Source organism: Leopardus geoffroyi, chromosome C2 (genome assembly GCF_018350155.1).
Source record: "Leopardus geoffroyi isolate Oge1 chromosome C2, O.geoffroyi_Oge1_pat1.0, whole genome shotgun sequence".
In the NCBI taxonomy this organism is placed as follows: domain Eukaryota; kingdom Metazoa; phylum Chordata; class Mammalia; order Carnivora; family Felidae; genus Leopardus; species Leopardus geoffroyi.
The window spans coordinates 78,827,256-78,852,196 of NC_059333.1; the positions used below are offsets into that span (position 1 = coordinate 78,827,256).

The 24,941-nt window shown below is 40.1% G+C and overlaps 1 protein-coding gene across 5 annotated transcripts in view; it reads right to left on the minus strand.

The window, feature by feature from the left end:
• The window catches only part of TPRG1 (tumor protein p63 regulated 1), a 223,152-nt gene that overhangs the window by 45,550 nt on the left and 152,661 nt on the right, over nt 1-24,941 (minus strand). The window lies entirely within an intron of this gene.

The window sequence follows — 24,941 nt, forward strand, 5'->3', positions numbered from 1 at the left end:
TATGTGGTCTTGAAATTCCCCTGGGATCTCAGGGTATGAGGTGCATATGTGTGTGCTAACGGTGACCTCGGAGAGCTGGAGAATTTTATCTGGGGCAAATGCAGCCTGGGACTTACCCTCATCTCATACTCCATTCCTTAAAATCCCTAGGAGGGCTAGAGATTATAGAGGAAGCTGCCTTGGTTGGGCAGAACGCCACAAGGCTACGTGTTTCACACAGACCTCCTGTTCTGTGTTATTTCCTCTCTACCCTTCTGTTGCCAAACCACCATAGTTCAGCTAATTCTTCCCCAAGCAGCATCTCACCCAGTGCTGCAATTACAGTGGAGACAGAAATTTACTTGTAAGTTAAGTAATAAGGAGACCACTGTGATTCATCCTGATAGCGTATTGGGTCATTAAATAGATGATACATAGATAGATAGAGATTTAGGTTTATAGATATAGATATATAGATACACAGATATATTTATTTATTATATACATATATGTGTATATATGTGTATACACACAAATACACACACACACACACACACACACACACACACACACACACAGTCCAGTAATCACCAGTTATTATCCACTAACTAAAAAAAAAGGAAGAAGAAATAAAAATTAGGTGTTTTGACAAAACCATGCCTCTGTTGCATGAAGAGATCTCTGTTGGTCTCTTCCTCAGGAAGCACCTTGCTCAAGGCGGCATGTGTATGTTCCAATAGGAGTACTAAAGCAGTCATCACAAGTAATCCCAAGGCATTATTTAGAATTTCCATAAGCCAAGCCAAGGAAGAATCTAGGAATTCTTAACAATGTCTGGTTTCATACTTTATAGTCCATACACATGATCTTGTTGCCTTAAACACCAGTATTTCAAAGTGTGCTTCAGGCAGTATTTGGGCACTAGTCCTGTGGTCTTGACGTTCTCAGGAGAGAACAGAGAGAAATTATGGCATCATAGCCTAAGAGATTTTGCTCATTGCCCAGTTTTATGGAGATTTGCTTATTTGACTTTCTAGCAGTAACCCAACACTGAATTCCACTCATTTCCCTTGAAACCAGATTCTCCTGACTCCTGCACCCCTATCAATGGTAGCATCCTTTTCCTTGCCTCCCAGACTTCCAACCATAGCCATTTGCAACTGCTATTCTCCTGTTCTTCCACTTGTGCACTTCCTAGCCCCATCTCCCCTCTCCAGCGTGGAGTCAAGATCCTCAGATGCTGCCTCTTCATCTTCATGGGCATTTCACTCACTCACGCTCTCTTCCTCTTTCCTATTCTGATTCTGCTGTGGCAGCCACCTAACCTAACCAATCTCCCCCCTTACCCATCTTCCCATGCAAATCTCCCCGCCCCCCTCCTCGTGCTCCTTGTGTTAGCAATCATGCAAACTGTGGCTGGGGTCTTACTGGAGCAGCACTTCACATTTTCTGCACCTCAACAGCCCTTATCCAATGCTTAAGGTCCACTTCCTGTAACCAACTTTCCATGATCTCCGACTTACCTGAGCAAAGACACCCCCCTCACTACTCATAACTATATGAAAATAGTTGTATTTGCCTCTCCTATTAGCCCAAAATGAAGGCTCTGAAGTATGAGATTGTCTATTTTTTTCTTTGAATACTCAATAGTTTACATGCCCAACCTGGAGAGGGCATGTCAAAAAAAGAAAAAAAAAATTGTTAATGGATGCATTCCCTCATTTAATACTCAGCAATAGCTTCATTGCCATGGAGAATGTACATGCATTTTATAATGACATTCAAAGCCTCCCTTCTTCATCTGGAACCATTCGAGCCTTATCATCATCCACTGTACATTCATTATGCTCAAGCAAAAGTGTACCTACTCATTAGTCTCTGTGGCTTTATTTTTGCTATCCCTTCAATCTGGACCACCATTTACCTCTAACTCTCTCTTTACATCCTAACTTCTAAAAATAACCTGGTTCCATCCTTCAAAGATGTTATATACCACTTTTTTGTTATGTTCCTCAGATGGAGCCATGCTACATGAATCTTCTTTCCAGTGTCAACCCTCTTCAATGGCATAACCTTACTGTGCCTTAAAGCCAAGCTGTCCATATACTTGACTTAACTTATCTCTGCTATTAGAATATGCACTATTTTGGGGCACCTGGGTGCTCAGTTGGTTAAGCGTTCGACTTTGTCTCAGGTCATGATCTCATGGTTCGTGAGTTCGGGCCCCACATCGGGCCCTGTGCTGACAGCTCAGAGCCTGAAGCCTACTTCGTATTCTGTGTCTCCCTTTCTCTCTGTTCCTCCCCGACTCGCTCTCTGTCTCTCTTAAAAAAAAATAAATATTTTTTATAAAAGAATATGCATTATTTATAGCAGGGACTGTATTACTTAGCTCTATATCACCACAACACCTAACACAGTGATGTGCGCATATTCTCACCCAATGCATTCGTATTGCATTTGAGCAGACTGTTTGAACCTGGCTTGAAATATTGCCTCTATGTATGCTGCTTGGTGTCTGAGCCAAGCTGTCAAGTAGAAGCTTGATTTGGAGAAGCTCAGTCAAGGAGGAAAAGGCCTCAGACCTCCCTACAGGCAATGCATTTTCCATCCTCTTCTTCCTAGAGCAATCAAAAAGCACAAATATGTGCAGCGCCTTAACATTAATAAATATTTCATAAATGAGTAGTTTTGTGGATTATAATTATTACAGTAAATTATGACCTCGCTTTTACACATACATCAAAATTCACTAAATTCCTAAGATATGCTCTTAGAGAAACTCAGTGGCTATTATTTGTTTTACAAAAGCACTGATCAAGATTAAATTTAAAGTAGGAACTGAGAACTGTTCATATGCTTTCAAAAATGATCAAAACCATCAACTCTCCAAATTTCTTAAACTGCTGAGGTATTTCTTTTTTCTTTTTTTAAGTGAGTTTCAAAGCCCACTTTCTTTTTTTTTTTTTAATGTTTATTTACTTATTTTGAGAGAGAGAGAGAGAGGGAGAGAGCAAGAACACACAAGCCGGGAGGGGCAGAGAGAGAAAGAGAGAGAGAGGGAGGGAGAGAATCCAGCAGGCTCCATGCTGTCAGTGCAGAGCTCCACACCGGACTCGATCTCATGAGATCATGACCTGAGTCGAAATCAAGAATCAGAGGCTTAACCAACGGAGCCACCTAGGAGGAATTTTATTGCCAGGTTGAGGGACAAGCCTCATTTCCTTTAGTCTAGGAAAAAGATAGAAGATGGCAAGTCCTGGGATTCTTTTGCAAAAAATTTGAATCAGTGATGAAAGCTTACTGGAATTAACTTACAAAATCTTTACTCTGACATCATGGTCTTAGAGAATTCTCAGTGGGCCCCATGCCTCAATTAGTACTCTTTCTACCACAGACATGAGAGGCATTCAAAGTCCAAAAATCAGTGAATTTATTGTCCTGTGAGTCCATGTACTGACTTAAGTTCTGTATAATATAAAAAAAAAAAAAAACTCCCAAGAAAGATTGGCATGGACCTTGATATTTATCCAGACTGGCTGAGCAAATGGCAATTACATTTTTTCCTATTCCAAAGAAAATAATATTTTGTGTAACAGCACTTAGAGACTGGATTCTATATCCCATCATTAAGGGATTTCCCTCCAGTGATCGTGAGATGCCCCATTCACCTAATATTTTCATTTCATTTGAGCTCCAAGAAAATTATCAGAGCTTGGCTGAAGCAGGTGAGAGTAATGCCTATCTTAGTTCTACCAGACTCCCCAGGCCCTGAGCCATTCATTCTTTCCCTAAAAATCTTTCCAGGAATCAATGAAAAAAAAAATTGAAGTACACAAATTTTAAAAATAAAGGATTTAAGGTATCAAGGCATTTGGGGTACAAAATAATCTGTCATCAAGCCATTTTCAACATGCATTTTTTTCACTGGCTTCCAGACAAACACAACATTATTTCCACATAGGAGTGGGCAGACACTGCCTTAGTCACCTTTTTTTGTGCTGGTCAATGGAAAGATCCCAGGGGCAACTTCCAATTTGCCTGGGCACGTCCAAAATTTCTGTGGGTTTTAATTTAATGATTGCTAAAAACATCTTAAGCACAAGCTAAGGGTCACCCTAATACAGTCATAATGTGGAAGAGAATGCTCACAGGGATTTGATAAGACCCAGATGCAGGGAGAATTAAGTACTGATTATCTACTCTAGGCTGACCACTGATGAACAGAAATAGAGGAAGAAAATAACCTGTCATCTGAAGGGTAGACCAGACCCATCAGGTAAGTGCATCAGCTGTTTGTTTTAAAATGTCAAGGACAAATAACACAAAAAGATGCCATTTACATCATCTACTATGGGAAATGAATTGACTCGTTCAATGTCTCATAGGGACAATGGCAACAAAACTGGGACTAGAACCCAAGTCTCTTGAATCTTTCTATGACTTCCAAAATTACACTGCCTGTCACATCCTAGAGGTAGTTAGCCTAGGGAGGATAGAAATGGAGGAAGACATGAAGACTTGATTTTCAAACCCTTCGGGGTATCCTTCCTGCCCCCTTATGTGAGTAAGAAGAACTCCTGTGTGCCTTTCAGTACTCCATGCTTATACATAGCAGCACTTTTCACATCATACTGCAACTGACATTTTACTTGTCTGCCTCTCCAACCGCTCTGTAAGCCCTTGAAAAGAAAGATGTCTTATTTGACCTCTCCAGAGCTCAGCACAGTGTGTGGCATAAGGAACTAAATAGTTGTTGAATTAAGAAAATGACTCTTGATTCTGTGCAGCTATAGTGAAAAATAATAGGACCAATAGATGACAGCTTCAAATAAGAAGATCTTCACTTCAACTCAATATAGGAAAGATCATTCTTACCAGAGCCTCCCAAGAGTGCGAGAGGCAAGGCAGGAAGTAGTAAATTCTCTTTTACCAGAACCCTTCAAACGGGGAGGCTGGATAACCAACCACCTGTCACACTTACTGGAGACAAGAAACCTGCTTTGGATGGTCTCCAATTTAGTGATTTCATGACTATTCCATTCCAGACCCTAGGTCTCAAGACTTATGTCAGAGAAGTCTCTAGCGCCACCTTCCTGTAACCTGGGGTACTTTATAAAGGTCTGTCCTTGCTAGAGCTGACTAGTGGCCTTGCTGCTCTTATTTAATATTGCGGCTTTGCAGTTTAAAAAAAAAAAAAAAAAAAAGAACACTGAATTTATCAGGTGAGGTCTATGATTGGGAAGTCAGGTTAATCTTCCACTACTGAGCAAGAATGACCTTGCTCCTATCCCACGAGAAGCATTATATAGACGTAATAAACAAGGTCTCAATATATGCTAGTAGAGGAAAACATAGACAAATCAAATCTGAAAAACGATCAGAACCTTATAGCTCACCTGAACTAAAATGCTCATATTTAGGCCTCAGAGGGAGACATCTATAACCACATTGCTAGTGCCTGGTAGAGTTGGCACAAAATTCCGCTGATTACAAGGCCAGAATTCTTTTCATTACCCAATGTTGTGAAGCCCACTATAATATAACACTTAATTATACAGGTTCAGGAATACAAGTCAAAGCAGATCCCAAATGTAATAATAGATGCTAAAACTACATATGGGAAAAGCATGCTATAACATGGTTAACCTATGACGTAAATAAATTATAAAGGGATTGATTGTACTGTATTTTTCCCATCAAAGACTGAGCTGTACTCCTCTATCATGTGGGTCATCTGTGCTGTAAACGCTAAGACACATGATTTCATTAGAATCCAAACCAAACGAGGGTCACTGGGGCATCAGGGTGTATAGCAAAGGCAAAATACACAAGCAGTACATGAGGCTTTTGAATTTACTACCTCATTTAGACTGGCCAACTAACCTGCAAAGTCGTTATAATTATCTCTATTTTTAAAGATGAGACTGGGGCTCAGAGACATCAAGTGTTTAACCTGTGGTTATATTACCAGTAAATGACAGAGTCTGGATTCAAATCCACATTTGTTCGGTTCCCAAGCCGGAGCTCCTCCCCAAGGGATCAGGACACCTGAGCCATCCATTCCCCTGTAAATGAATGGGACTTTACATAAGCAACTTTCTCTTAGGGTCTTAGGTAATCTCGAAGGTCCATTCTAGTTATAGAAGTTCTCTGGTGCAATCTCAAATATCCAAGCTTTGAAATGGAAATATATATATATATTGTATATATAATGTATATATATATATTCTATCAAAAAAAAATAATGTGAAACATAAGCCTGCACGATATTCATAACATCTGGATTGCTTTCTTTTCTACTTTCTGCTATGGCATATTTAGCTAGAGTTCTCTGAACGTCGGCACCAAATGAAGACCCTCAGTATTGACGCAACATATTCACAGTTTCTTTATATGCATGGTGTGTGGCCTTAAGTGAGGCATCTACTGCGTGCAGAGATCTGTAAACAGCTGCAGCTTAAACAGCATCATTGTAAATGTAGGCAGGAATTAGCTAGTGCTGAAAGACAAGGCCCATCAAGTTGGTGGGGACAGTCAACACTGTGCACGAAGGCCTAAGACTGTCCCTCTGCCTGTAAGCCTACAGATCTTAGAGGACTAACTAACTAATTTAGAGAAAAGAGCCCATCTCTTCAAGGCACTGTGCTGTTGTGAAAACATCCTAGCCTAGGGATCAGGAGACCTACCTCCATACTGAGGACTTTGGGAAGGTGACTTTACCTTCAAGTGAGCCTTAGTTTCTTCATTTACAGAATTTAAAAGTAACCTCCCTCCTGCATTTATTATAGGATTGTGTGTGTGTGTGTGTGTGTGTGTGTGTGTGTCTGTATCCAAATAATGAGTGCAGTGTCTTGAAGATTCTGGGACACTAAAGTACTGAGAGCTGACATTATCCTTCTCTCTACAGCCAAAATTTTGCCTGATACTTTCACCTCCATTGATTCACTCCCCTCAAAAACAGAGATGAGATTTTTGTTGTAGACTTTTGTTTAGATTCTGGGTTTTTTTGTTTTGTTTTTTGTTTTGTTTTGTTTTCGCAGTCCCATAGTAGGAAAAGTATGGGTTTTGTCTTCAGTTTCATCCCGGGTAAACCACTGGCTGGCTTTTTGTTGCTTTGGGTATTTTTGCTAATCTTTCTCTTCTTGAGTTCCCTGATCTGTAAGATAGGGATACTAATACCTTGCCAGTGGTGATATTTGAATTCACAAGGAAATACTGAAAGAGCCTAACACAGTGTCTGGTCTACAGTGGCTGTTCAATAAATTGTAGTGGTTACTATAATTATTTTCCACCCTTTTCAAATGGCCAGTGACAGACACCAGGAAAGATCACCACACCCCCCCATCCCCACCCTCACCTGCCAATCCCAACCCTAACACCCATTCTTGCTGTGTCACTCCCCTGCTGTGGGGACCAGGGCACACACTGAGTGCTGAATGCATACAGGAATACTCACCCCTTGTCATTCTCCTTGTTCCATGGGCCACCACATAAGCACTTCTACTGCCACCCAGCAACTGCCCAGGGGAACTGCATGAATTTCATATGAGTAGAACTGAAAGGGATAGTTATTTGAGAAGGCTAAGAAGCAATGAGGGGAATCCTGTTTAGAAAGCCCCTTCCCCAACCATGACAACTTAAAAAGGCATGAGAAATTAAATGTTAGTATTGGGTCACACTTAAAACTCCTGACAGGTATGGTTTCTCTAAAACCACTTGGAGTTTTTATCTCCTCAGCTTATTATTATTATTATCATTATAATTATTATTTAAGAGTGCCAAAATTTCAAATTATAAAATTTTAGTTCTGAAGGGCACCTGGAAGATCACAGTCTATGCTTCTATTACTCTATAGATGTTAAAAAAAAAAAAAAAAAAAAAGTCCAGAGAAGAGAGCAGATCGCCAATAATAGCCAATGTCAGGGAGCTCATTTATAGGTCAAAACGCTAATTCCACATCAACTGTCTACCTGGCTGATGCTCCACTCCCTAGATGCTTCTAGAGAGCAGATTCTCTGTTCCTGATGATGTAAAGAGAAGAACACCTAAAAATGTGGGGACTTATAGATTTAGTCAATGAACAACCTCCTTAGTCAATTACCCATCTTTAAGTTCTCTCAGCCTTGCATTGGGGGTCCACAGTTTGTATTTATAAAACAAGGGAGACTGAACCAGACACTCTAAAATTCCTTCAAGCTCCAAAAGCCTGTGTTTCTTATCACTCTCATTTAATGAATTATCATAATAGCACCTTGGAATAATTTAAACGCATCAAAATTAACAGTTTCTTTCTGCAATAAATTAAAACCAAAAACCAAACCCTGAACTCTGACTCTCTGCCAAGTGTCCCCAGGTTTCCCTATCATTCTTCCAGATGGGGTCTCACTGAGACATACCCTACGTAGCCCTGGGGCTCAGCCCAATCTGCTGAACATGACTCTTCTCATTTGTATGTAAGCTGGTACGCATGGGTAGGGTCTCTCCTTTCTGAGGCGATTAGTCAGGGAACATCAGTGCCACCCCTGATGAAAAGGGATCCAAAAGCTTAAAAACAAAAACAAAGTAATACATGGCTGGTGATTAAGACAGGATTCAGAAAATCATGGGAGGTGTCACAGCATGTGACCTTGATGCCGCACGTTCTTATGGAAAATGTATGTTTAGGATGGATCTTGATAGAAGGATAAAAAACACTGAACTCGGACACAGAAGGCTAAATTAATAGGCTTTTACCTGTGTTTTTGCCTTCTGTCTTGCTTTCTGCTATGTGTTTTTATTTGTGTTTTGTTCTGTGTTCTTTTCTTCAGAAAACAAAATGAGTATGTTAACTGGGGTATTTCTGAAGATAGACGATCCAAAAACCAGTTATAAGATTTAACTGTTGATTCTCCATAGTCTCATTTGGTGAAAATGGAAGAAAAATACATAAAATAAGAGAATTTTCCCCACCGAAAGAATAGAAAATCTAAATTGATGGGGCTTGAAAAGCCTACATTTAAGTATTGATTACAACTAATAAGAACAAAGTCAAAAGTGTCCTATGTTTGAAAGATCCAAATTCTCTAGCTTCCCAAACTCTGTGCTTTGGATTCTAGCAAGGATCAGGCTTTTTCAGGGAACTCATTTCTCTCTTTAAAGCCAAATCCCTGACTTGGATTCCATTTGTGCTTCAGAATTCTGCCATTAAGCCACTGAAGACCGCAAGCACTTCCCTAAAGAAATACAGTGCCTCTAACACTGATGGGTTTTCTTGCTATTCAGAGCAAGACTTTTGTAGAACCTCAATCTGGATGCCCTCACACTAAGTACATAATGAGTAAGTATATGAGAATAAGTTTTGGGGTGGTTTGCAAGCATTTCCCAGCAGGGATGGGATCCTGCCCTCTGCAGGAACCCCTAGGCAACTACTTCCCGAGGAGGTATTTCTCATTTAAATATAACTTCCTGGCAACCAAATATTTATCTAGAAAAAATTAGGAGTGGCTCTGTCCAATCAGGCACCTGGGTTCAGCCAATTACTCAAAAATAACAGGATCGTGGCATTTGAGGAACGCCTCCTCCCAGGGCTTCGCCAAGAAATAGCTCAGCCACCCCCCCACCATCCACCCATCCTTGTCAACACGCCTCCCCGGGCATTATGAGTGAGTGGACAGCACCGCACCCAAGATCAAATCCAGGGCATTCTTGGCACAGACCCTTAAAGGCAAAGTTGCGAGCATGCGTGACAAAATCCTTGCCTCCTGCCCGGTTCATCATAGTACGCCATGTAACGTGATCCTTGCTGAGGATGGTAGCTCCATAAAGCCCCAAGGCAATGTATTCAGACTTATCTCCATCCAAGCAAATATCAAGCGACTTGGCTCCATTGGAAGCCGGGGAGATTCATCAATGTTGCCCACAATGGGGTGATACTCAGAATCTCACATATAACCTCTTGTTTCCACACCTAGGTTAAGCATCCAACACCTCTCATCAAGACTGATTCAACTTTGCTCAGGGCTCTAGTCCATGCCACATACCACCACGTGAATCATTTGTGCACCACCCATTGAGTACATAGCTCTGTGCCTGCCACATACAAATGTGTTACCAGCTGTGGAGACACCAAGAGGCATAAAGCCTCTCTGCTCTACAGCTTTTATGACTCTTTCTGGCCAATCAAAATACCTAAAACCTGCCTATCCTGCCATTAACACTGTCCATGAACAGGTTTTCCTTCCTCCCATTTCTCTCTCCCTCCACTCTCCTTGTCCTCCAGTTGCCTAGGAAACTAGTCATGGTTTCTGAAACAACTTTCCACACTTTGTATCATCATGTCTTTTGATAATACTCTTCCCCCAGCCCATGAAGCACTTACTCTTCTCTATCAAAATTCATTAGTCCATTGTATCTTTAGCAATAATTTCAACCTTAGAAAACATTGCCTGATCTGTGCTCCCATAATGCATTGCTTCTATCATTCATTTAGAGTTTGTCATTTATGTGTGTTATATGAGGATTATATGCATATGTGAGTATGCATGTACTCTCCCAGTCCCAAATTAGATCTCAAGCTTTTTGAAGGCAAGGCCAATATATAATTTATCTCCTTTCCTTACAGAGACTACTACACCACTGTTCTCCATTTGTTGAATCACCACATTAGAACTGTTGCAACTAAACCTTTTCTCCAGGATCTGGGCGCAACAATATCCAATTTACCATGAGGGAAAGAACACACACATACAAGGAAAACACACGATGATGGTAACTATACAAAATAACTGAAACAATTTTGTAACTAGAAAAAAAAAATCAAGGAATATTAATTACCTATCATTCCTTCTTAATTACAAGTTGGGTCTGGACCAAAACCAGCTTCCTCTGCCTGCTGCCCCATCATCAAATGGTACAAAATATAATTCTAGATGTTTTAGATGGACATACATTGGATTGCAAGTCAGTTCTCTGGTCACACCTGTAGAGTTGACCCTTCTTATACACACTTCCTGCTAAGTCTGAATTGGGGGCCACCATGTTATTCTTAGGAGTATTTTAACGTGTGCTTTCCCTCCTCATAGAAACAGATGCCTGACTTCCCATTAATATGGCTTACACGCTCCCAAACCAACTCATCAAGTTTCTATTCCCACCAGAAAACTGGCACCAGCCTCCATTAGTTTGCCACTGAATAACGGGCCTAGAGCTGAGTGAGTGATTAACACTCCTTTCCTGAACTTTCAACCCAGACCCATAGTCCTAACTGCCCCACTCAGTGGCTCAGTAGCTTCTGAGGGAGTAGTTGTCCATTAGCATTTTGCAATACCTGGAAGGATACATGTAGAGTGCCATCTTCCTAAAGCAGAACAAACTGGAAAGTGAAAGGGAGCTAATATGTTTGGAGCACCTACAGCAGTCACCACCCTGGCACTTCTCGGGTGTTCACTTCATCTTCACAACTCCTTGGGGAGGATATTATCAACCCTATTTTAGAGAGAAAACACTGAGAAAAGTTAGGTATCCAAGCCAATAAGTGCCAGATCTCGGATTGGAACCACAGTCTGTGGCATCCTGAACCATATGAACATTCTACCACATGAAACTGCCAACCCTATCATTGCCAACCTTCAGGAGTTGGCAGAATCCCTTCTCCTGTCCTATGACTCTATTAGGATGAGGTCTGGCTGTATATAACATAAAAAACCCCAACTAATGATAAAACATTCTCTCTTGGTAAAAGAAGATCAGAGATGGGCAATGTAGAGTGGAAGGGCAGTTCCACAGAGTCATTCAGAAGCCAGGCTCCTTCCAGCATCCCTTTTTGCCACCCTTAGGTTGGATCCTCGGATCCATGGTCCAGGATGGGGGCTGGAGCATTACACCCATGTTACAGGTAGAAAGAAGGGGAAATGGAAAAGTACAGAGAAGAGTGTTGCCTTGCCTTTTGAGGAGTCTTCCCAGAAGGCCTTCCTATTTCTTCTGCTTACATTTCATTAGCCAGAACTTGGCCAAATGGACATACTAAGCTTTAAGACAGTCTGAAAAAAATGTCATGCTTCTGTTAGATATATGGCTGTTCCCAATAACTTAGTGATCCTTTCAGGGGGAGAAATAGAATGTTATTGAGAACCAGCACCATGACATTTGTATTGCACAGATATTTCTCCTACTCTGAAGGTTAATTTACGGTTTTAAAGACAGAACATTCAGGATTCTAATGTAGATGGGAAAAAGTAGAAAAAGAAAACTGGGTCATTTTTATTCATCTTTAGACATACTCCACAAAAAAGGTACAAATTGTTGCTTTTTGCCTTACTGGAAGGATCAGATGAGCCAACCATGTCAGGCCTCTTAGTGTGACGCCACTCTTCAGAAGAGAGGACTCATGTGGCTTCCAGTGCCATTACTCACACTGACAACCACACTAAAGATTTTGTGGCCTGAAGCCCTGTAAAGATTATGGTCTCCTCTACCCATGTGTAAGTCATACTAAAAGCAATATGGAATCAAAGAGCAGAGTATGTTCATGAATGCTGAAATTAAAATAGTTTCTTTCAAGATTTGCAGATTTAAAATTTTGAGTAAGTACATCAGGATTAAACTTCTGTCACTGGTGGCCGTACTTTGTTGCTGCCCTATGCCTGTGCTGGTCTTCCTGTTGGGTCATCCGGTGCTATTTATAATTTTTCTTGGATTTCAGTTGCTCCCAGGCTTTCTTATCCTGAGTCCTATGGAGTGTAGAACCATTTCTGAAAATAATGATTAATTTGGGGAGAAAAGTCCTGTTCTACTTTATCTTATTCACGGAGAGTATTTGGAGAAGGAGAGGATAAGAATCCAGGTAGTTACTTCTCAGGAAAAGACAACAGACTAGACCCTGGTTCAATTGCCTCTCACTTCACTTGCAACTAGTGGAAAGACTATGCTTTCTGGGGGTTTTTAATACCTTCTTAGGTGAGGTAAACACTCTGTTGGATGGATAATCTAGTATTCACACATGTTTAAATGAAGAATAACTTAACCTGTTTCATACTCGACTGGGTCTTTTTTAATAAAGAGATAAATGAGGAATAATGAAATAAAAATATGAACCATAGGGGTGGGTTGAGGGACTCTGGACTAAGAAGAGTAGGGGTGAGAGAGAGGAGAGAGGAATACATCTACTGAAGCTGAAGAAAAGTGGATCAAACACCAACTCTGGCCCATTTTCTCTTCTCCTGTTCCATCCTTCCAATAGGTCAGCCAAATTAATGCACACATGTTCCAGCTGCACCGCCAATGTTAAACTTTCCCAAAGCAAACAACCGTCATTGGACAGAGCTTTTTTTGATTGCTGACAATAAAATTCTTATTTTATCATGTCATGGAAGCAAAACTAGAACGAATACCACAAAATAGTGGTTAATCACTGGCCCAAGAGACAGCAGAGAGCCTGAAGATCATCTAATATAACTAACCCCTTTCGTGTGACACATTTGTAAATTAATGCTCTGAGAAGGGAAACAAGCATCTTTCAAGGACACACAGCAAACCGAAGATTGAATAGGGATGGAGAATTCAGGCAGATTTGTCTTTGTCCCAGAAGCAGAGACTTCAGATTGCATATCTAAGTAGTCACATTCTTTTAACTAAGAATAACAAGGGCAATGCTCTGCCTTATGAGGGTGAATGAGCTAAAAAGAGCAAACCCCCAACTCCCACCTGCCTCTCCATGTTACACACATTGCAATCACCTCCCAGTACCCTGCTGCCTCCATTTCTGAACCCAAAACATTTCCTAAGAACTCAGGTGAACCTCACAGATCTCTTGGTTTGAACCAAAATGCCATAGCATCAAGATGCACATCTGATTTTAATCTCCCAAATCTGTTTCCATCATCACTGATAAAGCCTTGTGTTTATATAATACCTTCCCCCAAGAAGCCCAGGGTGATTTATGAACATTATCTCATTACATAATAAGTAATTATCCTAAGAGATAAGTGGGCAATTTTATTCATTTTGCACACTGAATCAGACCCATTTCCCAGCAATCCAGAAACAGCCCCACAGTTCAGAGCGAGGGCTTTCAAACTAGCTTTAACTGTGAACCCTTTCACTCTCTACTGAATGCCAGCGCAAATGACAGATAAAAGTAGGATTGCACTAGCTCCTCCAAAATAACATAGCTCATCAACATCTAAATACAAAACTCATCTCCACGTTGGTGTCCCTCAGGCCTCTCATAGCTAGCAGGCCATGGTGGCCTGTTGACAGTTTCTCAGAAGCACCAGTTTCTCTCCTCCTTTGCACATATTCATCTCACTGCCTGGAACGCTGTCTCCATAACCCCCTTCAGTTTGACAACTCCTTTTCATCCTTCCGATCCCAGCTCCAGAATCCCTTCCTCAGAGCATCCTTCCCTGATCTTCACCCTCCAATGTTAAGTCCAAATCCCATAATAAATGCTCTGGTAGCCTTCATATGGTCAGCTACCTCTCAGATGGCCTCCAAAAATGCCTACTTCCTGATATGCATGTCCTTCTGTGACAGCCTCCTTTGGGATTGTAACTGGATTTACTGACTTGCTTCCAATGAGTAGAAGGTGGCAGAGATAATCTGGTAATAGATATCCCATCCGAGATTAGGTCATTTAAAGACAGTGCCTTCCATCTTGCTCAACCTCTCCTGCTCTCTCTCTCTCACTCTCTTCCCTTACTGCCTCTGAGGGAAGCCAGCAGCCACGATGTCAGTGGCCTTAGGGCAGGAACTGATATCTTTGATCAACTGCCAGCTAGGACCTGAGCCTGCTGACAACCACAAGAGTAAGCTCGAGAGTCATTCTCCCCCATTGATGCTGTGGCCCAAGTGATCTTGACTGAAGCTTTGGAGACATCCTGAATCAGACGACCCAGCTAAGCCACACCCATATCCCTGAACCAGGAAAAATAAATGTTTGTTATTTTACACTACTAAGTTTTAAAGGTAAATCATTACATGGCAATAGATAATTCACACACCCTGCAAAGCTTTCCTTCAAAGCAGATCACTGTTGTAATTTTAAGCTTCTTGCTAGGATTGATTGCTGTCTGATAGAGCAGAAACTCTGTTTATCACAATGGTATCACAGTACCCAGCACAGCAATTGGCAATGGCGAGTTCTCAATAAATACCAGTCACGTGACTAGTTTACCCATCATCCCACAGCCAGCCCCTTTCTCCAGTTTCTGTTTCTTCCAAAGCATCTCTTATACTGTTGCCACCTTTATCTTCCTAAGTAGAATGTCAGTGTCAGGCTCCTCCCCCCAAACCTTCGTCACCTTACATCCTAATATGACTAAAACCCAAACCCCGCATGTTATTACCCAAAACCATTCAGAAGCTTCCATGATAATTTCCCAACCGCCACGACCTAGCCCTATGGGAATGCTTGTCATGATCTCACCATTTGGGCATTCATCTACTCATGCCTGGACTGTAGTGCTCCCTTCTCTCTCTCCCATCCTACAAATACCCGCTCAGATTATATCCCCTCCATTAGATAGACCTCCCCATAATTTTCAGTAGAAATTCTTTCTCCCTCTCCTATGTCGGCGACCCTGTTGCCTCTCCACTGGAGCACTAAACAAAGCCTGCTTAAAGCATGAGCACATAATGTGTCTATCTGCCTTCTTGTGAGCCTGTGAACATCTTGGGGACAAAGTCCAGCTCTCCTCACTTTGTCATGCTCAGTGCCTGCCACCTGGCCAGGGCTCAGGAAAGTCTCACTGAATGTAACTGAATTACTACTTGGAAAGAATATACCTCTAGGGGGCCGCTTTCTATTTGCAAAATGCTGCTAGGAGGGCAGATTATTAAATCAGTGCATTTTTTTTTTTTAAAGCAAAGACCACAAACCACCTCTGAAGCCAAGAAAAAGATGCAATTGGAGGGAAATAAATCGGTACCTTTAATCCTCCACTGAGTTTGGAAAAACAACAAAATGCCAGCTTCCAGCAGATCATTTCTTTTTAATTAAAAGTTAGCAGGATTCTTCAGGAGCACTCAATTTTCTGGTCAGGTCAACAAAACGTAACCAATACATTTCACACCACCCCCCCCCCATCCTCCGCCCCCACTCCTAGAATTAGGCAACCCTTGGGGGCGGAATAGACTTCAGCTGTTTGCTCTGTGCTCATAATTAGATTGTCTAGACAGGAGATGTTGCTGGAGCAATAAGAAAATATTTTACAAGGTGTTCCGCAGAACCACACTTATAACAGTGATTAGAATACACTGACAGACGCAGAGACAGCAGAATTGGCCTGGGCCACGAGCTGGTTTCACCTAGAGCAGAGCAGAGGCATTTTGAAGCCCTTGTCTGGAAAAAAAAAAGATGCCCAATTAGAACTCTGGGGGCACAGAGCAGTTCACTGGCCTTTGGTTCCCAGGGAGCACCGGTGAGCTGATGGAGTCATGTCTGGGATGCCTTCCTCCCACCCTGCACGTGCTGATACTAAGTCAACAGGGGATGCCCTGTTTCCACCAGCATCTCTACAGACAGGATGAGTGGTGGTGACCTCTGCAAGGAGTTTCCCAAGCCTTGCTTCTGCTGCACCGCCTGTCCCTTATATTATGCCGAATGCAGATTTTAAACAGCATGGAGAGAGAAATGTGTGATGCCTACTCTTGCAGGAAGACATTTCTTGGCATGACCTTCCTGCTCAGCTTTTGTTGGCATATCAATGTGACAGCAACAATATTTTCCAGCAGAAAACCTCTTTGGAGACATTTTTCACAGGAGTAATTGATTAGGTAAAGTCATCTGGCCCTGTGAGACGAATCACTTTTGGAAAACTGCTACACAAATAGAGGACCACAAAAAGCACAGAATTTCAAGATCAAACAAACAGTAAAACAAAACAAAAAATGCAAGCCAAAAAACAAAATGCCCTATAGACTTTATCAATGAGGAAAGTGAGACTTAGCAAAAGGAGGAGACATATCATGAAAGTGGATCAAGACCCAGGTCCCTGAATCCTAAACTACTATCTTTCCACCAAATCTACTAGAGAAGCAATAGCTTTGCCTCTTCATACCAGGTACCAGAGTGTCCACTCCTATCAAATATTTTTCTGAGCATTTTAAATGTATGATCTCATTTAGTTCTCAACACACACCAGTGAGATAGATACTATTTCCCTCTCCAGTTTACAAATGAGGAGACTGAGGCACAGACTGTTGTGGGACTTGCCCTCAGTCACTCATAAGCAGATCTAGGATGGGTTCCCAGGCAGCCTGACTTCAGAACCTGCCCTCTAAGCTCTAGACTGTCTGTACTCAACCTGCCCATTACAAAGTTCAGATAGGAATAGAGACAATGAAATGGAGTCCACTTATCTTCAAAAATGACAATACACTTGAGGTCTAGTAGGAATTAGGTACCTGAGGATTTGAAATCAGAGGATCTCATGTTTCCAACCCCACCACCATCTATTTACATGATTACATACAAGTCAGTTGACTATTCAAAGTCACCGTTTCCTGATCATTAGCTCCTGTGGGCATATTAAAAAAAAAATGGGAGAGTTAACAAGTAAGTATGGATTTCTAAAATTCTTTAAGTGATACCTTACTTTATTTTAGCACCTTTTAATTTACCAAACACTTTCACATTCATCATTTAAATTGACAATGACCTATGAGTTAGGCCTGGAAAGGACTTTTATTACTGACATTTTATAGAATGGAAATTGAAAGCCCAGGAATTAAAGTGCATTGTCCAAATTTGAACAGCAAAAAAATTGGCATGGTTAAGGTGAGTCAAAGCTTTAACCTATGGTTACGCTCATAGAAGTCTAGTCTTCTCCTCTCTCCCCCACTTCTCTGAAAGGTTACAGACACAATGGGATTGTGCAGGTTGATTTTTAATTAAAATCTGAAAATAAACCCAATTATGATAGAAATAATGTTTAGGGTCCCTGTCTCAGGTAAGAAAGAATAACAAAAGCTGTGTAGTAGCAGCAACTAGTTACCCTAGAGGACAAACCAGGCCTTTTACCCTGTCCTGGTTTGTCTCTGGTTAATGTTCTGATCCAAAGAGAACAGGCCTTCGTCTCACAAATAACTGATCCTTAGCCTTTAGTCATTTATTGCCATTGCTCTCTCCTTCTTCACATGAAGCCAAAAGGCAAACAGTGTACAAAACAAAACAACTTTGTTTTGTAAGCACCAGTATGTGGGATTCGTTGGCACATGTTTTAAGTTCCAATAGTCCTCTTTGTGGCTTCTTAAGAGAAGGAGAGCTTCATTAGCAGCTGGTGATTGCCTTCCCCCAGAGGGACAGAGAAGAGGAAAGGTGAGGAGAGAGGATGAAAAACACAGAAGTGAGATCACAGGGAGAGAAACAAGAGAAGAAAGGAAGAGAAGGGAAGGGGGAGAGAAGGGAGAGAAAGAGAAAAAAAAAAAAGCAAATAAAATATTATTTAACCAAAGAAAAGAATACTGGACAGGGAGTTGGAAGAACTTATTTCAAAACCCAGCTCTAATACTAAATAGCTGAGGGTGCCTGAATCCCTGAACCCCTTTTGTCTTGCTGTATCTCTAAAATGTATTCACTCAGCCCTATTTATTCTTGGGGGTTGAACGTCAAATGGCACAGGGGAGGTAAAAGCTCTAGGGAAACAAGGTCAGCATCACTACCTACAGGCAGAGGATGTTAATGTTAAATCACTGCATTTTCCTATGACAAGGGAATTTGCTCTCTGTCCAAGGTGTCCTCTGGAATCAGTTTATAATTATTCATCAGCTGATTTCCCCTTGCCTCTTCCCGTTTCTCTGCCTGTTGCTGCCTGAACTCTGACCTTATAAGGGTGACTCTGCCCAACCAAGGAGGGCCAACTGACTTGGAAACAAAGATAACAATCAAATCAACCTATTTAGTTCCATGTTAACAAAAGCTTTTATCTGGGAGAAAAATCAGAACTTGTTAACAGCTGATATCTATGAGGCATATTACAAAATGCTTTTAAGCTATCTCATTAGAACCTTACAATAGACTATTAATGAAGCGTAATGATAATTAATGTCACCTTTTGAGAGATGAGGAAACAAAGTTAACAGCTGTAAAATTGGGGCTAAAATCTAGGACTCCACTCCTAGTCCAGGAATCTACAATGGAGGGTGCTAGAAAACTGAGCAGAACTGTAAACACGACCTCTTCATCACACTATGTTCCTACTTCCCGGGGCCTTTACATTTACCAGCATGCCAGCTGCTGGCACAGGCTTTCTCTCCTCAACCCCAGAATGCAAATCTGGAAAAAGCCACACAAGTTAATTAGGAGGGCTGGAATTACATCAACTCCCTGTGTTAATAATTGAGTGCCTCATGGGAAATAAAATATAATATGCCATAAAAAATGAAATTTGTCTGGTAAAACTAATGGAAGAAGGGAAATGAAAGATGAGAGAATGTGGGAATAGTATGAAAATACAGATTTCTTATCTTTCAAAATGGAGGTTCAATATATGCTATTGAAGATGACATATCAAGTGGAAACATTATTTAAATAGTCACTGAAGTAACTGAAAACTATCAGTATATTTTCATTTTATTTTTACTTTTTTATTTTTTAGAGATACAGAGAGAGTGCTCAAGTGGGAAAGAGAGGCAGAGAGAGAGAGAGAGAGAGAGAGAGAGAGAGAGAGAGAGAGAGAGGAGAATCTTAAGCAGGCTCCACACTCAGCACAGAGCCCAACGCACGGCTCGATCCCAGACCCTGGGATCATGACTTGAGCCAAAATCAAGAGTTAGTCACTCAACTGACTGAGCCACCCAGGTGTCCCTCCCTACCCCCCATAAGCATCTTTTTAAAAAAATTGAATGACAGCAGGGGAGGAGCACCTGGGTGGCTCAGTCAGTTGAGCTTCTGACTCTTGATTTCCACTCAGGTCATGACTTCACTGTTCATGAGTTCATGCCCTGCATCAGGCTCCCTGCTAATAATGTGGAGCCTACTTGGGATTCTCTCTCTCTCTCTCTCTCTCTCTCTCTCTCTCTCTCTCTCTCTGTTTGTCTCTCCCCTGCTTGCACTTTCTCTCTCAAAATAAATAAATAAAATTGTTAAAAATGAATGACGGAGAAGTACAAAAGACGATGAAAGAAACAGGTTCTTATTTGTTAAAATACATGGGTTTATATTAGCAAGTGAATATATAACAGTCAAAAAGGCTAGGATAGGGGCATTTGGGTGACTCAGCCGATTAAGCATCAGGCTTCGGCTCAGGCCATGATCTCTCAACTCACAAGTTCCAGCCCCACGTTGAGCTCTGTGCCGATAGTTCAGAGCCTGGAGCCGGATTCAGATTCTGTGCTTCCCTCTCTCTCTGCCCCTTCCCCGTTCTAAAAATACTCTTCTAAATTACATTTACAGTCATTAGTAGAAAAAGACTATAAACTTTCTTGTTAAAAGGAAACTATACTCAATAGAAAGCAAAGGAAATCTAGAAAATATGGTAATATATTTAGAATAACATAATACAAAAATCAAGAGGGAAGGATGAAAATCAAAACTGTCATATCAATATATGTAAATAGGTTAATCTTACCAATTTGAAGAAAAGATTTCCAGGTTGGATCACAAAACAAAATTCAATTATATGCTGTATATAACAACACACGAAAAACAAAGAGATTCAGGTTTAAAGTAAGAACCGGGCAAATATATATGAAGAAAATTAAAAAAAAAAAAAAATAAGGTTTATAATATTCACCCCAAACAAGACCAAAAACAGACAAGGCACTAAAGAAGGTTAAGTTTATAACAAAAAACATTATAATCTAAAATAAATATTCAAATTCTGTGTTTCTACATCAAACAAGGTAATATCAATATTCACAATGTAAAGTCACAAAAGTAAAAAAATTAATTAATGAAAATTTAATTCTCCTCTCAGTCTATGACAGATCAAGTAGCCAAAAAAAATTAATTAATTAATAGGCAAAGACAGGGAAGACATATGAAACATGATAATGTATCTAAACACTAGTTACCAAATTCTACACACAGAAGTAGAAACTGCACATTCAAATATTTGTGAAATGTTGATTAAAAAATAACTATTTAAGTATAAACCTATTCAGTAAATCCAAAAACACAGAAATATTAGAGAAGACATTCTCTAAACACAATGTATAAAATTAGAAATTAATAATATATGTCAAAGGAGTAAAAATCCTTCCAACTTAAAAAGTTACCTCAATCATATTCTTGAATCAAAGATAAAAAAAGAAATAACAGGGCATGGGAAATATAATAAAATGGTACAATAGATCTGGAAAAGCATAATTAAAGAAAATTTAACAAACTCAGGTATCTAACAAAAAATAACTCTAAATAAACTAAACTTGGGGTGCCTGGGATGTTCAATCATTTGAGCATCCAACTCGTGATTTTGGCTCAGGTCATGATCCCAGTGTTGTAGAATTGAGCCCTGTAATGTTACAGAACTGATCATGGAGTCTGCTTAAGATTCTCTCTCACTCAGGGCTCCTGAGGGGTGCAGGTGGTTGAACCTCCAACTTTGGCTCGGGTCATGATCTCGTGATTTATGAGTTTGAGCCTTACATCAGGCTCACTGCTGTCAGGACAGAGCTTTCTTTGGAGCCTCTGTCCCCCTCCCTCTCTCTGCCCCTCCCAGCTTGCACTCTCTCTTTCAAAAATAAGTAAAACATTAAAAAAAAAAAATTCTGTCTCCCTCTGCCCCTCTCCCTTGCTCACACACTGTCTCTCTAAAATTATTAATTCATTCATTAATTAAACTTTAAAGAAGTTACAAAATGCAAGAAAGAATATACACAAATAGCGCAATAGGAGATATGGAAAAATGTAAAAGATAACAAATGGGAAAATTCTTCTATAATGAACAAATAAACTCAACAGGTGGTACTTTGAAATCAATCAATCAACTATTAGTTACGTAAATCCCGACACAAGGAAAAAAGTATTATATATAAAATAAACTTTTAGTATTCTTTTAATCATATGTTTTCTTACTTTTCTCAGTCCAATGAAAATTTAGAAATCTGAAAAAAATGGAGTGATTTTTCTAGTAAACTATAAACTACAGAAACTAACTATAAAGAGAGAGAAAGTCTAAACATGCCAATACCATGGAAAAAATTAAAAAAGTTATAGTGCTACTCCTCCTTTCAAAGCATCAGGTCCAGGCATGTTGATAGGTGAAATACACTAATCATCTACGTAAAAGATAAAGCCATTTCTATATCTGGTAAAGTCAAGAGAGGGGGGAGAAACAAAACAAAATAAAAACACTTTTTTTAAGTTTATTTGTTTTGAGAGAGACAGCAACAGTGCAAGTGGGGGGGGGGCAGAGAGCGAGCGAGCGAGAGAGAGAGAGAGAGAGAGAGAATCTGGCTTCACACTGCCAACACAGAACTCAATCAATATAGGGCTCAAACTCACAAAACTGTGAGATCATGACCTGAGCTGAAACCAAGAGTCAGATGCTTAATCAACTGAGCCACCCAGGTGACCCAAAAACCAGTCTTTTAAAAGTTAGCTAATATTAATACCAAAATCTGCAAAAACAGTCCAATAGAAGAAAACTAAACATCAATCAAATTTATGAATATTGATAAAAGAAACACTTTCAAAAATTATAAAGAATATTCAATGGAATATTATATTAAATATAATTATACCATGTGGCTTTGTACCTTGAATGTGCAAAAATGTCTCAGTTTTAAGAAATGTGTGACAGAACCCATTATATTAATTAGATTTACAGAGAAAAATACACAATCATCTCCAAAGATTACATAAAATTATTTGCAAAAATTCAATATGTAGGCATAAAAAAATTCAATATCTAGCCCAGCAGACTTCCTATTCTGAAAATAACTAGAAATTCTACACAAAACACACACACACACACAAAAAAAAAAAAAAAAAAAAAAAAAAAAAAAAAAAACAGAAAAAAACAAAGAGCCATCTTCTTACCCATAAAACTTCTACCTATGGATTTAAAGAATAAAGGAAGTCTACACAAAGTCCAGGAGGAATAAATTTGAAAGTAACCAATATACCAAGAGCCAACAAAATATGACCTATTCTTAAGAAAAAAGACAGTCAATGTAGGAAATCTTGAGATGATCCATAATTTGAAATTATCAGGAAGAACCTTAAAGTAATGATTATAATTATGCTAAGTAAGGTAAATACTAAGTAAATTATGCTAAGGACAATACACTCATTCAGAAAATATGTGAAATCTTTTAAGAGAAATAGAAAATAGAAAAGAGTACATTTAGTACTCTCAATTGAAATAAAAGAAATACTTGATAGACTTAACAGCAGAATGAAATGACAAAAGAAAATGTCAATAAGGTGTGAAGTTGGATCAATAGAAACTGCCAATCTGAAGATGAGATAGAGACTGGAAAAAAATAGAGACTGAGATACCTGTAGAATAATAGCAAAATTTCTCTTATACATGTAATTGAAATATCAGGGGAGAAAAAGAGAATGGAACAACAAAAAAAAAGTTTCAAAAAGCAATAAGCTCAGATTTCCCGAATTTGTTGAAACATAAAAACTTACAAATGCAAGAAGCACAGGGAATCCCAAGGAAGATTAAACATAAACACATACATATACCCCTATGCACATCACAAACTTCTGAAAACTAAAGATAATGTTAACATGTGAAAGCAGCTAGAGAATACACAGAATAGCAGTTCAAATAACTGTGAATTTCTCTTCAGAAATTATGGAGGCCAAAGACAGTGGAACAACATTTTGTGAGTACTGAAAAAAAAAATGTCAAGACAGAATTCTCTAACTAGAGAAAACTTTTCAGAAATGAAGGGGCACCTGGGTGGCTCAGTAGATTAAGTGTCCGACTCTTGATTTGGGTTCAGGTCATAATCCCGGGTTGGGCTCGACATTGAACATGGAGTCTGCTTAAGATTCTCATTCTCGGGGCGCCTGGGTGGCGCAGTCGGTTAAGCGTCCGACTTCAGCCAGGTCACGATCTCGCGGTCCGTGAGTTCGAGCCCCGCGTCGGGCTCTGGGCTGATGGCTCAGAGCCTGGAGCCTGTTTCCGATTCTGTGTCTCCCTCTCTCTCTGCCCCTCCCCCGTTCATGCTCTGTCTCTCTCTGTCTCAAAAATAAATAAACGTTGAAAAAAAAAAATTTAAAAAAAAAAAAAAAAAAAAAAAAAAAAGATTCTCATTCTCTCTCTCTCTCTCTCTCTCTCTCTCTCTTTCCCTCGTTTTATATGCATATTTCTGACCCTCTCCCTGACTCGTACTCTCTCAAAATAATAAAAATTAATAAAAAGTAATGAAGGCTAAATAAAGATGTTTTTAAAAATACATCACCAATATACTACAGTACAAGAAATACTAAAAAGGAATTTTTCATGTAAAATGGCATCAAAGGGAAATCTGAATCTCCTGGAACAAATAAAGATTATCAGAAGTGTATCAGAACATGGGATCACCTGGGTGGTTCAGTTGGTTGAGCATCTGACTTTGCCTCGGGACATGATCTCACAGTTCATGTGTTCAAGCCCTGCATCGGGCTCTGTGCTGACAGCTCAGAGCTTGGAGCCTACTTCAGATTCTGTGTCTCCTTTTCTGTCTGCCCCTCCCCCATGTGCTAGCTCTCTCTCTCTCCCTCAAATATAAACAAACATTAAAAAAATAAAAGTCGGGGCGCCTGGGTGGCGCAGTCGGTTAAGCATCCGACTTCAGCCAGGTCACGATCTCACGGTCCGTGAGTTCGAGCCCCGCGTCGGGCTCTGGGCTGATGGCTCAGAGCCTGGAGCCTGTTTCCGATTCTGTGTCTCCCTCTCTCTCTGCCCCTCCCCCGTTCATGCTCTGTCTCTTTCTGTCCCAAAAATAAATAAAGGTTGAAAAAAAAAAATTAAAAAAAAAATAATAAAAAAAATAAAAGTAAATAAAACCATGTATTTAAATGTAAAATACAGGGGCGC